This window comes from Natrix helvetica (assembly GCF_964273705.1).
Source record: "Natrix helvetica genome assembly, chromosome: 2".
In the NCBI taxonomy this organism is placed as follows: Eukaryota; Metazoa; Chordata; class Lepidosauria; order Squamata; family Natricidae; genus Natrix; species Natrix helvetica.
Genome location: NC_138552.1, coordinates 2,876,567 through 2,891,182, shown reverse-complemented (window position 1 = coordinate 2,891,182; position 14,616 = coordinate 2,876,567). Strand labels below are relative to the sequence as shown.

Below are 14,616 nucleotides of genomic sequence, written 5' to 3'. Positions count from 1 at the left end.
GCAGGATGAAATCCCCCATAACCAAAAGTTTGGGGATCTCCACCGCCGTCTCTGAGATCAGCTCGAGGAGCTCGGGCAGGGCTGCTGACGTATAGCGAGGAGCCAAGTATACAATCAGTAGACCCCACTGCCTCCCTGGGCCCCATTTCACACCAAGTGACTCACACCCGGATATCTGAGAAACAGTGAACTCCCTCGGCTCTAGACCATCGCGTATAACCACTGCCACCCCTCCACCCTTACCCAGGGCCCGGGGCTGATGAAATGCATGGAAACCTGGTGGGCACATTTCTACGAGGGGCAAACCACCCTCGTGACCCAACCAGGTCTCTGTTATTCCTGCAAGGTCCAGCTCCCCCTCAGAGATCAACTCATTAATGAGGGGGGCCTTGTTGGTCACGGACCTTGCATTGCAAAGCATCAGCCGAAGGCCCTGTCTCTGTAGATCCTGACCACCTAGGTTGCGGGGGTTGGTACAAACGACTGGGCGTAGCCAGCAGCCACTGTCTCCCAACCGACCTTGTGATCTTCTCTTGTCCTCACATCCCCCCCTCCCCGCGACCATTGTAATAAAACAAGCCTCTACTGGAATAGTTTGTTCCCTCTCCCCCCCCCCCCACTCCGCTCACTTCCCTCCTGGACTCACCTGTTCGTGTGGCACTGGCTTCCCTCCTGGCCTGGTTATCCTTTGAATTTCTCTTCCTTGTATAATCTATTATCAGACCTCTAATAACAGCCTTCATTGTGTTCCAAAGATTCTGCATTGATGTATCTTCTTTTCTATTTTGTGTAAAGAAAAAAGCCTATTCTTTTTCCATTTTCTGTATAAAATCTTTTTCTTTCAATATGATATTATTTAATGTCCATCTAGATCTTGTCCTTTGGCCTTTTCATTTAATTGTAATTGGATTATGATCTGCCCATGCGCTTGTTTCAATCTCAATTTCTTGTACATTGCAAACCAATTCTTTTTTTTTAAACAAAATTTTATTGGTTTTTAAAAAAATAAAAAGGAAAGGGGTGGTGGAATAGATTACAAATTTTGGCAGTCACAATATGTAGGAGGTGTCCCTTCCCCCCGTGCTCATAATTTCCATTTATACATAAATACATTTAATACTAAATAGTAATATTTTGTCAGCATATAAATTCAAGTAATAATTTCAATCACTTTATATCAAGCAGATTTTCTTGCGCATTTTTGTGATCTGAGTATTCTTGGTATTGCCCCTTCTCCACCCGCCAGCAGAGCTCCGGCCCCTCCCGTGTCCTGTAAATCTGGTGTATCATCGGATTTATCTAGGAGTACTTTATTTTTTTCCATAAAGGCCTGAGCCTCTATAGTTGTGTTAATTCTAACTCTTGTATCCTCCCAGAATATTAACATGCCTTCAGGCATCAGCCATTTCAACCATACCCCTTTCTGGTAAAACTTCTTCGCTAATTGCGAATAATTTTTTCTTTTCTCTCTCACTTTCTTAGGGATCTGTTTCAGAATGGTTATTTCTCTATCTTGATATTTCAAAGCTTGCCCCCTTTGTGCACTCAGAATCTCATCTCTTGTAGCCTTTCTAAGAAATTTAATGTGTACCTCCATTGGGACATTGTGTGTTCTAGCATATGCTGAGTTTACTCTATAAACCAGGTCCAAGTCCCACCCCATCTGTTGTTTTTCTTTTTGAATATATTCAGCCAAAAGGTTTGTCATGATGTCCCTTAAATCTTAATCATCCACCTCAACCACATTTTGAAACCTAAGGAAAAAGGACATTCTTTCAAATTCCATTTTTATCTGGTGGTTCTCAAGCTCTTGGTTCCCCTTCTGCACCTCCTTCACCTCCCCCCTCATCTCAGCCGTCCCCTCCTCCAAAAGATCCAATCTCTGTTAATTTTTAATCGCCCGGTCCTGATTCTCCTTAAGCTGCTCATTCATCTCCTTTAGTTGACTTTTTAAGTCCTCCTGTCCCTTTAAGATTTGTTGAAACATCTGCTGGAAGTCTGTCTCAGAAGGCTTGGGCTGCAACAGGGAGGTTCGGGTCTGTTGTCCACTGGGACTGGGTACTCTAGATGTCGGGGCAGAGACAGCAAAGCCCGGCTTCCCCGGGGGTGGTCTTTTAGGTGGCATTATGATGAGCAGAAAAAGTACAAAGTCAATACAGCGAGGAAGCAATTGGAGAGGGAAATCGCCAAGAGAGATTAGGAGGAAAGGAGTCCAAACAGAGGGAAACTTTTTTCTGGTTACAGCTTCTGGCAATAGAGTAATAAAGTCCTTTGTTCCAAGCGGAGTCCAGTACAACAAGAGATTTATCTGAGTGTCACGGAGACAAAGACAGGATGCCTGGGGATCCTATAGGTGGAGTCAGATTTCAGTGTCTATGAAGACGACGGAAGTATGCCATCTTGCCCTGCCAGCTTCAGAGTTAGAAGGCATAACAAAAAGTTTTCAAAGTTTCCAAAGTTTTCAGATCATCACCTCATTTTTAAAATTACAGTCCAAAATCCGCCTTTGTTATGAGTGTGAAATCATTGCATGGCTCTCTCCCTTCCTCCTCCTCTAGAGCAGAGAGCAACAACATTTATAGCCGCCTGTCCGAGGGGGGGGGAAATCCCCCTCCCTCCAGTCACGCTTCTCCAGTCCGAGTTGAGAATAGCTCTAAAAACAGCTGGCAATCTTTTTCCCCTTTTAGAACAAGCTAGGAAACGGGGGAAAGTTTCCACCTCACCATACAGCGACTGCAGCCTTCACGATGCTGGTTCGTGCGGCAGCCCCGTTGCAAAGCGCGTGATAGCGAGAAGCTCCCACACACCCCCTTTCGCCTCCCGGCACCTAGGTCAATGCCAGGAGCCCCACATGGCCGCCGCCAACTCCAGGGACCCACAGCTAGCAGCCTCCTTGGCTGAGCGCCTCTCTGGGGCACCCAGTGCCCCCCCGATCAAGGGGGAGCCCATCAGGAGTGCGCAGGGCGAGCAGACGTGCCCGTCGCACTTGGGAGCCGGAACCGGAAGTCCCATACATTGCAAACCAATTCTGTTGAGGCCCATATCATATCAATTCTGGAAAATGATGAATGTCTATTTGAATAAAAAGTATATTGTTCTTTTGTAGTATTTCTTAGTAGGTTTTGTATGGACTTCTCTTTGCAACTTATTGCTTATTGCATATCTTGTATAAGCTCGAAACCCTCCATGTGCTTCTTCGATCAGCTTATCTTTGGTATCCAGTCTTTTGTCTCTTGCCTTCTGTAATATTTGTGTCTTAATTGGTTTCCTAGTATATCTTATATGAACTTCTCTTGGGAGATTGTTTCTTGCTGCATATCTTGTATAGACTCAAAACACCTTGTCTATACCATCCATCATCTTCTCTTTGGTTATCTCGAAGACGTCTGCCAGAATTTCTATCATTATTTCTGCAAGATTTTCTCCCTTTTCTTCATCTATGTTTTGAAATCTGAGATAAAATTCTGATCTATCGATCTCATATCCCAGTATTCCACTGTTATCTTTTTCAACCATGCTCAATCTGCTATCAATATCTCCAAATTTATCATCTCTTGGCTCAACTTTTTCTTCAATTTTTTGAAGTCTGTTCTCATATTCCATCATCATTTGGTGAATGTTCTCAATTTTTTCATCTGTTTTCCCTGTTTTTTGTTTGATGCTCTCTGTTCTTTGTTCTATATTTTCTATTCTCAATGTTCTTTGTTCTCTTTTCTATATTCTCTGTTCTTACTTGTATTTTTTGTATTCCTTGCATAATCATCTGCAGTGTCACTTCCTTGTCTACTGTAAAATCCAGGGCTCTTCTATTAAGTTCCAAACAAAATTAACAATTCTCTTTTCAAGTTAACTACAGTCTTCTTTCTTTGAATTCCACATTTTCTTTCAAGCCCAAACTCCACACACTGATAGTATCCCAGAAGAGCACCAGTATAAACAATCTCCCATGCTCATCCTGTTAGATATTAGCATATATCGTAATAAGTCTCCCCTCTGGTCCGCTGCTACAGCGGGAAGCAGGTATCGTTCTGATTGGTCGAGGGGCGTACCCGATCCCTATAAAAGGGGAACCCTCCGACCACAGAGCAAGCTGGATCACTACTACTACTAATAAAGAGCTGTTAAGTCACTTCGTGTCCGCAGTCTGTCTCTCGTTGCCCAGATCTAACATTGGCGACGAAGGTGGGATACAGAGGCAGATAGGACGAAGAACGCTACCTCCAGAATCTCCGGATTTGATCCAGCCCAGGAATTCGGCAGAAATTCCGGCAGCCATTTCAGATCACCGCAGCGCGGCAAATTCAAACAGAGAAGATGGCGATGCATGCTCCCCCCGCTCCATTCGACCCAGCAAACGACGAATGGGAAGCCTTCATGATTCGTTTCGAGTGTTTCCTCGAAGCGAACGAATACACGGGGATCACCGACGCGAGGAAGAAAAACATCTTCCTCGGTTACTGCGGAAAGGAAGTCTTCAATACGGCCAGAGACCTCACCGCGCCTACTCCAATACAGGCAGTATCGTGGACGGCGTTGCAACAGGTTCTGCAAACTCATTACGCGCCAAAACCTTCCCGCCATGTCTGCCGCAAGGAATTCAACATGAGGAACCAGAAGGCGGGAGAATCCATCAATCAATACGTTGCAGCCCTACGAAAGGCAGCAACTCACTGCGAGTACAGGGATCTGGACGAGCACATCTTAGCGCAGCTCATCTGCGGGTTAAGAGACATTTCTCTACAAAAGAAGCTGTTGGCAAACCCGAATTTAACCCTACAGATAGCGCTGAACGAAGCAAGAGCGTCAGAGTCAGCAGAGAACTCATCGGTGACCATACAACGAGGGGCCAACGTAAACCAGCCAGCACCGAGGCAAACCAGAGTACACTACGAGGACACAAGCCCCGACTACGAGAATCCCGAGTTCGAGGACAGTCACATGATGCGGAGCAGTCACATGAGGCCTGGGGGGAGACCCGGATCCCGTTTGCCGCCCTGCACAAGTTGAGGAGGGAATCACCCCAGGTCTACTTGTAGGTTCAGGAACGTTGTTTGTTCGCACTGCAACAAACTTGGGCACATCGCACGAGTGTGCCGGAGCGGAGTCCCTGCCTCATGGCAGCCACCTATGTACCGCCAACAGAAGCCCAACCCAGGGGCTTGGCGAAATCAGAAAGGGCGCCCAGAGAGAAATCCACAAGTGTTTACCCAGAGAGAGAATTTCCAAAGAGCTGAGCGAGCGTATCCCCAGAGAGATTACTCACAAGGAGCTGAGCGAGCGTATCCCCAGAGAGAATACACACAAAGAGCTGAAAGAGCGTTCTATCAAGACGCTCAACGAGAGTATTTTCAGGATGTTGACGATGAGATAGAGTTGACCCAGAGAGAGGAGTTGCGAACGTATCTCACCACAATACATCAGGTCCGCCCTAAGCGGCCAAAAAGGCTGAGAGTCACAGTCCTCTTGGAGGGCTCACCCTGCGAGCTAGAAGTTGACACAGGATCGACCCTGACGATTATTTCATGGGCATCCATGAAACAGGCTATCCCTAGCCTCAGAAAGAGCCAACTAAGCGCTCCAGACGTCCTGCTACGAGACTACCAGGGGAACCAAGTCCCCATCGTGGGCCAAGGCACATTCCACATCCGTTTCAAGGACATCGAAGCCCAGCTGCCCGTAACCATCACCAGCGCGCCATTGCAGAACCTTCTGGGGCTTGATTGGTTTGAAGCCTTGGGGTTAGAAGTCACCGGAATCAACGCCGTGAGAAACAGCAGCGCTGAACAGATTTTTAAGGAGTTCGAGGATGTGTTCAGCCCCGGTCTTGGTAAGTATGTGGGTAAACCAATCTCATTCAATTTAGACCCCAAAGTGGCGCCAATCCGACTTAAACCGAGACGAGTGCCTTTTGCACTCCGCCCAAAAATAGATAAGGAAATAGATAAGTTAGTGGAGCAAGGAATCCTTGAGCCGGTAGATCACGCGCGCTGGGAAACACCCATCGTGACCCCAGTCAAACCTGACGGATCAGTCCGCATCTGTGCGGACTATAAATGCACAATTAATGTCACGCTACAACAGAGCGCATACCCTGTGCCTGTAGTCCAGCACTTATTGCACTCGTTGGGGCCAGGAAAGGTATTTGCTAAGTTGGACATGGCACAAGCTTACCAGCAACTGCCAGTTGATAGCGCCACAGCGGAGGCCCAAACTATAGTGACGCATAGAGGAGCATTCAAATGCAACCGGCTACAATTCGGTGTGAGTATTGCCCCAGGATTGTTCCAGAGCGTCATGGAACGACTTTTGCAAGGGATACCGGGAGTCGTTCCCTATTTTGACGACATCTTGGTGTCCGCTGCAAACGAGGAGCAATTGAATAAAAGAGTCAGAACTGTTTTGGCCAGAATCAGAGAAAAGGGTCTCCGCCTTAAAAAGGAAAAATGCCAAATTAACGTTCCTAGCGTAGAATTCCTGGGTTGTAGAATCGATGGTCAGGGAATACACCCCACTTCAAAGAAAATTAAGGCGATCCAGGACGCCCCCACACCACGAAATCAGACCGAGTTGCAGGCTTTCCTCGGACTACTTAATTTCTACAGCGTTTTTCTGAGGCAGAAAGCGACCGTTGCTGAGCCACTACACCGTCTACTCCAGAGGAACGCACCATGGAAATGGGGACGATCCGAAGCTGCAGCTTTCGCCGGGGTAAAGCGCCTGCTCACCACTGACTCACTGCTTGTCCAATACAGCCAGACCCTACCGCTGGTATTGACCTGCGACGCATCACCCTTCGGAGTTGGAGCAGTCCTCAGCCACAGGATGCCCAACGGAAAAGAAGCACCCATCACCTTCTACTCCAGAACTCTTTCATCGGCCGAGAGGAATTACAGCCAAATGGACAGGGAAGCGCTGGCTGCCGTAGCTGGAGTAAAGCGTTTCCACGAATACCTCTACGGCCGCGACTTTGAACAAATTACAGATCACAAACCGTTGTTGGGACTTTTGGCGGGAAACCGCCCCACTCCGGTCTCCCTTTCTCCACGCATGACCAGGTGGACTGTTTTCCTGGCTGCGTACTCATACAAATTGATTCATCGACCGGGCTCCACTCTAGGACACGCAGACGCACTCAGCCGTTGCCCATTACCTGACATTCTGCCAGACCCCACTCCAGAAGTACCGGTATTACTCATTGGTTGTTTGGACTCGGGACCGGTTTCTTCATACGACGTTGCAAGATTCTCATCTAAAGACAATGTAATAAAGCAAGTTCAAACTTGGGTTTGGAGGGGGTGGCCAAAAGGAAATGTGGGCCCGGAATTCAAAATGTTTTGGTCAAAACGGGACGAACTCTCAGTGTTACAAGGTTGTTTATTGTGGGGGGATCGAGTTGTTATTCCGTATGTTTTACGTAGAAATGTATTAGAGGCTTTACATGTGGGTCATCCGGGGATTGTTAGAATGAAGGCGTTAGCAAGAAGTTACGTTTGGTGGCCAAACATGGACAAGGAAATAGAAGAGTGGGTGGCCACTTGCGACCCATGCCAGGAATCGAGACCAGCACCCCCGGAAGCGCCCGCAACAGAATGGGAGAAACCTAAAGCACCCTGGTCGCGAATACACATCGATTTCGCAGGGCCATTCCAAGGTCAGACTTTCCTTATAGTTGTGGATGCATACTCAAAATGGCTAGATGTAGTCCTAATGACTTCAACCACGGCAGAGGCAGTCATTAAGGTTCTACGGCGACTTTTCGCCACTCATGGCCTGCCCGACCTCCTAGTCTCCGATAATGGGCCCCAATTCACGGCCATGCAATTCGAAACGTTTTTAGCAGGTCAGGGAATTCGGCATGCCCTCGTCGCACCATTCCATCCGGCATCAAATGGACAGGCGGAGAGAATGGTGCGATTCGCAAAAGAGGCCCTCGCTAGGATGGGTCCAGGTGATTGGCAAACACGCATTGACCATTACCTCCTAATTCAGCATATTACCCCAAGCGCAACGACGGGTAAGAGCCCCGCTGAACTACTCATGGGCCGCCGCCTACGGTCTCACCTGGACCGTCTTCACCCAAATTACTCTGCCACAGCGCCCCCAGACTCCACAAGCAAAATTCGGTCTTTTAGCATAGGGGATTCGGTATACGCCCACAACTATGCAGGGGGAACATTGTGGATGCCGGCAACGGTCATTGGCATCACGGGTCCACGATCGTATCTGTTGGAACTGGAAGATGGGCGGAACTGGAAAAGGCACATCGACCAACTGCAGGGTCGCCTAGCACACTCAGACCTTCGAAACAAAGACGAGAGTTTCCTGCCTACAGAAAGTCAGCCACGCGAGAGCCCCATCATAGAAGACTACGACACCTGCGAACCAAGCTTGGAACAAGAAAACACGCACGAAGCAGAGAAAACCCCGAACAACGCAGCCGAGCAGACTCCAGAACGCCCGAGCAACGAAGGCACACAACCTCCTGAGCGTGAAACAGGGAAAGCACCCGATCCTGCAACCACTTCTAACCAACCCGAACTACGACGCTCCTCCCGAGCAAGACAAACACCCACATACCTAAAAGACTATGTTACCTACCGCAACGTTCCATCTAGGAGGGGAGGGGTGTTAGATATTAGCATATATCGTAATAAGTCTCCCCTCTGGTCCGCTGCTACAGCGGGAAGCAGGTATCGTTCTGATTGGTCGAGGGGCGTACCCGATCCCTATAAAAGGGGAACCCTCCGACCACAGAGCAAGCTGGATCACTACTACTACTAATAAAGAGCTGTTAAGTCACTTCGTGTCCGCAGTCTGTCTCTCGTTGCCCAGATCTAACACATCCCACTATCATTTCATAAACAGGCTTAAAGTCCTTAAAATGTAACATCAGGTCTTAATTTTTAAAAAATGTTTCTCTAAACACTCATACAAGAAAAAGAAAACAATGTTTCCAGGCCTCTAGATGGCAATGTTATTTATTCTCTTCCACTTTCCTGACTTTCCTTATACTCAAAAAAGAAAAAAGAAAGAGAGACTTAAAAAGGAAATACATCTAGAGCCTTGAAAAGAGAAAAAAGTAGGGAGAAAAAAGTCTTAGACAGCAAAAATTATTATACAAATTTTTAAGAAAGAAAAGATAAAAAACCAGTCCAGTTTAAAAAGTAAAAGACGTTTGTAAAAATCCAGCCAAATTCCAACAATAAAAAGGAAGGGGAAAAAACACTCAACTTGACTCTGGCTTAATCTCGCCATTTAGCCTCTTCAGTCTTCAATTTTAAATTAACTTTTACTCTTTTAGGTTGTTCTCTGAAATAATAATGATGAAAAGTCCTCTCACCAGATTGACACACTTTCTCTTCTGCTCTTTCTTCCATACTGGAACTGTCCCCGACTTCAGCAGCTTTGATGGCTGCCTCACAGTTGCCGGAAAAAAAGGCTTCTCATGGATCAACCAGGGACATTGCAATGTGTCTTTCTCTGTCACCATCTCTATGGGATGGTTTAGGTCCAAAAGGACCGTCCAGAAACAGAGATATTGATGGTGATCCTAGAGCTGCAAGATCACCCATCGTACCGCAGCAATATCAGCCCCGCCTCTCCCTATTCTATTCTATTCGATTCGATTCGATTCGATTCGATTCGATTCCATTCCATTTCCATTTCCATTTCCATTTCCATTTTTATTCTATTCTATTTCTATTTGAATTCTATTTCCACTTCCATTCTTATTCTTATTCTTATTCTATTTTATTCTATTTATATTTATATTTTCTATTTCTATTCTTATTTTTATTTTTACTTTTATTCTTATTCTATTTCTGTTCTATTCTATTCTATTTTTTCTATTTTTCTATTGCTAGGAGAAAGTGGCAAGAAGGTGACAAGCAACAGGGAGAAAGCAGAACTATTTAACTCATGTTTTGCATCTGTCTTTACACCAGCGGTTCTCAAATAGTGGGGTGCGCCCCCCTGGGGGGGCGCGAGGCTCTGTAAATGGGGGCGCGAAGGCTCCCTTTCCATCTGGGTGCAACGGCGGCGAAGGCGTGGGCGAGGCATAATATATCCCGCCTGGAAGTGGCAGCACTTCGGACTGGATTTTCATTGGAGCCGCGGGCTGGAGCTGTGCAAGAAGCCTGCTCGGGCGGGGGTGGGAGGGAGGGAAGCATGGGACCGCCCGTCTTCGCCACCGCGTAGCTCGCCTCCCCGCCAGCAGCTCCACTGCCAGCATTCCATCTGGAAGCGGAAGCGCAACAGCCGCTGTTGGGGAAGGGACAAAGGGGCGGCGGTCACCCGATCTTGCCACCGCCACCCCTTCGCCCCTGGTAACGGCGACTGTTGTGCTGCTGCTTCCAGCTGGGATGCTGGAGGAGCTGCTGGCAGGGAGGGAGGGAAGAAGGGCAGAAGGGAGGTGGAAGGAAGGAAAGAAAAGTAGACACGCCGGAGGGAAAGAGGAAAGAAGGCAAGCAGGCAGGAAGGAGGCAGAAGGAAGGAGGGAAGAATGGAACTGGAAGGGAGGCAGGGAAGGAGGGAGGGAGAAAGGAAGGCTAGGAGAATAGGGAAAGAGGAAAGAAGGCAGGCAGGCAGAAGGGAGGGAGGTGCAAGGAAGGAAGAAAGCATAGATAAGCAGGAGGGAAAGAAGGCAGGCCGGCAGGAGGAAAGAGGAAGGAGGGAACTGGAAGGGAGGCAGGGAAGGAGGGATGGAGAAAGGAAGGATAGGAGGATAGGGAAAGAGGAAAGAAGGCAGGCAGGCAGAAGGGAGGGAGGTGCAAGGAAGGAAGGAAGCATAGATAAGCAGGAGGGAAAGAAGGCAGGCAGGCAGGAGGAAAGAGGAAGGAGGGAACTGGAAGGGAGGCAGGGAAGGAGGGAGGGAGAAAGGAAGGATAGGAGGATAGGGAAAGAGGAAAGAAGGCAGGCAGGCAGAAGGGAGGGAGGTGCAAGGAAGGAAGGAAGCATAGATAAGCAGGAGGGAAAGAAGGCAGGCAGGCAGGAGGAAAGAGGAAGGAGGGAACTGGAAGGGAGGCAGGAAGGAAGGGAAGGAGGAAGGGAGGATGGAAGGAAGAATAGACAAGTAAGAGGGAAAGAGGAAAGAAAGCATGTGACTATGGTGGGAGACGAGGAAAGACCGGTGTGCTATGTTATGCAGAGGTGTACTTATAACAATTTTATAGACAAATGATACTATTTACAGTCGCGCGGGGGGGGGGGGGGCGAAATGTTTTCTTCTTCCTAGGGGGGGGCATGACAGAAAATAATTGAGAAGCACTGCTTTACACAGAGGGATAAAACAGTCCAACCTGTCAAAAGCAGCACCACAAAAATCAGATTAGGAACACAAGTTGAAATAGGGAAGAAAATGGTAAGTGAGCACCTGTCTACCCTAGATGAGTTGAAATCACCAGGACCGGATGGATTACACCCCAGGGTTCTGAAGGAACTAGCAGACGAGATCTCAGAACCACTGAATTATATCTTTCAGAGATCCTGGAACACCGGGGAACTACCAGAGGACTGGAAAAGAGCTGATGTGGTTCCCATCTTCAAAAAAGGGAAAAAAATAGATCCAGGAAACTACAGACCTATCAGCCTGACCTCAATACCAGGAAAGATTCTGGAAAAAATAATCAAGCAACGAATTTGCGAACACCTAGAAGCAAACAAAGTAATAGCCAAAAGTCAACATGGATTTGTCAAAAACAGATCATGCCAGACTAATCTTATTGCATTCTTTGATAATGTGACAAAATTAGTGGACCAGAAGAATGCCGTTGATATAGTTTACTTGGACTTCAGTAAGGCTTTTGATAAGGTAGACCATAACCTACTACTAGATAAAGTAGAAGAATGTGGGTTAGACAGCATCACCACCAGATGGATTCGTAACTGGCTGACCAACCGCACTCAACGTGTAGTCCTCAATGGAACTGCATCTACATGGAGGGAAGTATGCAGTGGAGTACCCCAAGGCTCTGTTTTAGGCCCAGTACTCTTCAACATCTTCATCAATGATTTGGATGAGGGAATAAATGGGGAACTCATCAAATTTGCAGATGATACCAAACTGGCAGGAATAGCCAACACTCCAGAAGATAGGCTTAAGATACAGAAGGATCTTGACAAACTTGAACATTGGGCACTATCTAATAAAATGAAATTCAATGGTGAAAAAAGTAAGGTTCTACATTTAGGCAACAAAAACGGAATGCACAGGTACAGTATAGGTGGTACCGTGCTCAATAGTAGTAACTGTGAGAGGGATCTTGGAGTTCTAGTGGACAACCATTTAAATATGAGCCAGCAGTGTGCAGCAGCTGCCAAAAAAGCCAACGCAGTTCTAGGCTGCATCAACAGAGGGATAGAATCAAGATCACGTGAAGTGTTAATACCACTTTATAATGCCTTGGTAAGGCCACACTTGGAATACTGCATTCAGTTCTGGTCGCCACGATGTAAAAAAGATGTGGAGACTCTAGAAAGAGTGCAGAGAAGAGCAACAAAGATGATTAGGGGACTGGAGACTAAAACATATGAAGAACGGTTGCAGGAACTAGGTATGTCTAGCTTAAGAGAAAAAAGGACTAGGGGAGACATGATAGCAGTGTTCCAATATCTCAGGGGTTGCCACAAAGAAGAGGGAGTCAAGCTATTCTCCAAGGCACCTGAGGGTAGAACAAGAAGCAATGGGTGGAAACTAATCAAGGAGAGAAGCAACTTAGAACTGAGGAGAAACTTCCTGACAGTTAGAACAATTAATCAGTGGAACAGCTTGCCTCCAGAAGTTGTGAATGCCCCAACACTGGAAGTCTTTAAGAAGATGTTGGATAGCCATTTGTCTGGAACGGTATAGGGTTTCCTGCCTAGGCAGGGGGTTGGACTAGAAGACCTCCAAGGTCCCTTCCAACTCTACTATTGTATTGTATTGTATTATTCTATTCTATTTTTTCTATTCTATTTCTATTCTATGTTATGCTGAGCTTATTCTATTCTATTTCTGTTTCTATTCTTATTCTCACTCTATTTCTATTTCCGTTCATTCCATTCCATTCTATTCTTTGTTTCTTGTCCTGCCTTCAGATGCTTTGAAGAATAGCTTGACTCCCTCTTCTTTGTGGTAACCCCTGAGATATTGGAAGACTGCTATCATGTCTCCCCTAGTCCTTCTTTTCATTAGACTAGACATACCCAGTTCCAGCAACTGTTCTTCGTATGTTTTAGCCTCCAGTCCCCTAATCCTCTTGGTTGCTCTTCCCTGCACTCTATCTAGAGTCTCCACATCTTTTTTACATCATGGCAACCAAAACTAGGACTGTGGTGGCTTTTTTGGCTGGTGCATTACATGCTGGCTCATATTTAAGTGGCTGTCCAATAATGTCCCTAGATACTTTGAATGTCCTAGTTGAACATAATTAACAGAATAACAGAATATCTGCTGTTACCACCAGCCACAGCTTAATTTCAAATTGAGCATCTCAAAAACCACATTCCATGTTAAGGTTGTGGTTAAGTAGAAATCAATAAACATTTCCCAAACTCATTGGTAGCCTCACATTGCAATGAAGAAGGACATGCACTCAATTACGCAGCTACTAAGATTGTTGGCTGAGCAGGTACAAAAACAGCCAGTAAAATGATTGAAGCCCAAGAAACGGGCCCCTCATCAAAAGTCAAAAGCCAATCAGGTACCTATGAGTTACTAATCTCTCTGCCGGGTCCTGTTTCCATGATGTTCCTATGTGGTCTTTCACAACGTAGGAATTATCTTCATGCTTCCTCTTTTTCCCCAAAGACCAGCTGGAAGGGAGGTGCCGAGAGGGTCTTTGGTTGCCCCCTCCCCTCTTTGGAAGAGCCTTATAGCTCCCGCTGCCTTAAGAAAGTTCCAAAAACCCTTAAAGATCCATCTCCTCCTGGGCACCCTTTTTTTAAACTATTGCCATCTGGCAGATGGTACAGGACAATAAAAACAAGGACAAGTAGACTGAAAAAGAGCTTCCATCCCAGAGCAGTAAATATCTTGAATTCTACTGTAGAGGGCAACAGAAATGCAATATCAGGAGTTTTCAATTTCATTGTATAGAATGTACAGTTCTATACCTGGGATGGCCAACCACAGGTGGCACGCGGAGCCATTTGTCAAGGGCATGCGAGGTGCTGCCCTGTCAGCTGGCCAGTATGCATGTGCATGCTGGCGAGCTGAGTTGCCCCTTTTTAAAGCCATTTTTTGCCCTCCCCAGACTCCAGAAACTCTATAGGAACCTGGGAAAGGCAAAAAGAGCCTCATTCCCGCCCCAGAGGCCCCCCGGAGGCTTCATGAGCTTCCCTAAAGCCTCTGGAGTGCAAAAAACTGGTCCTATGAGCAAACTGGAAGTTCGGGAATGGACTTCCGGTTTGCTCGGAGGGTCATTTTGAGTGCTCCGGAGGCTTCAGGGACCTTCAGTAGGCATCCGGAGCATCCCTGAAGCATCCGGAGCAGTAAAAACGACCCTCCATTTTAAGTGCTCCAGAGGCTTCAGGGAAGCCTCCTGAAGGTCCCTGAAACCTCCAGAGGGCGAGGGAGGCTGTTTCCCCTCCCCAGGCTCCTATAAAGCTTCTGGATCCTGGGCAGGGCAAAAAAAGCAT

The 14,616-nt window shown here is 46.9% G+C and overlaps 1 protein-coding gene across 1 annotated transcript in view; it reads right to left on the bottom strand.

Moving 5' to 3' along the window:
* The window catches only part of LOC309385755 (maestro heat-like repeat family member 5), a gene marked incomplete at both ends in the record, with an annotated part of 152,614 nt that overhangs the window by 105,936 nt on the left and 32,062 nt on the right, over nucleotides 1–14,616 (bottom strand). The window lies entirely within an intron of this gene.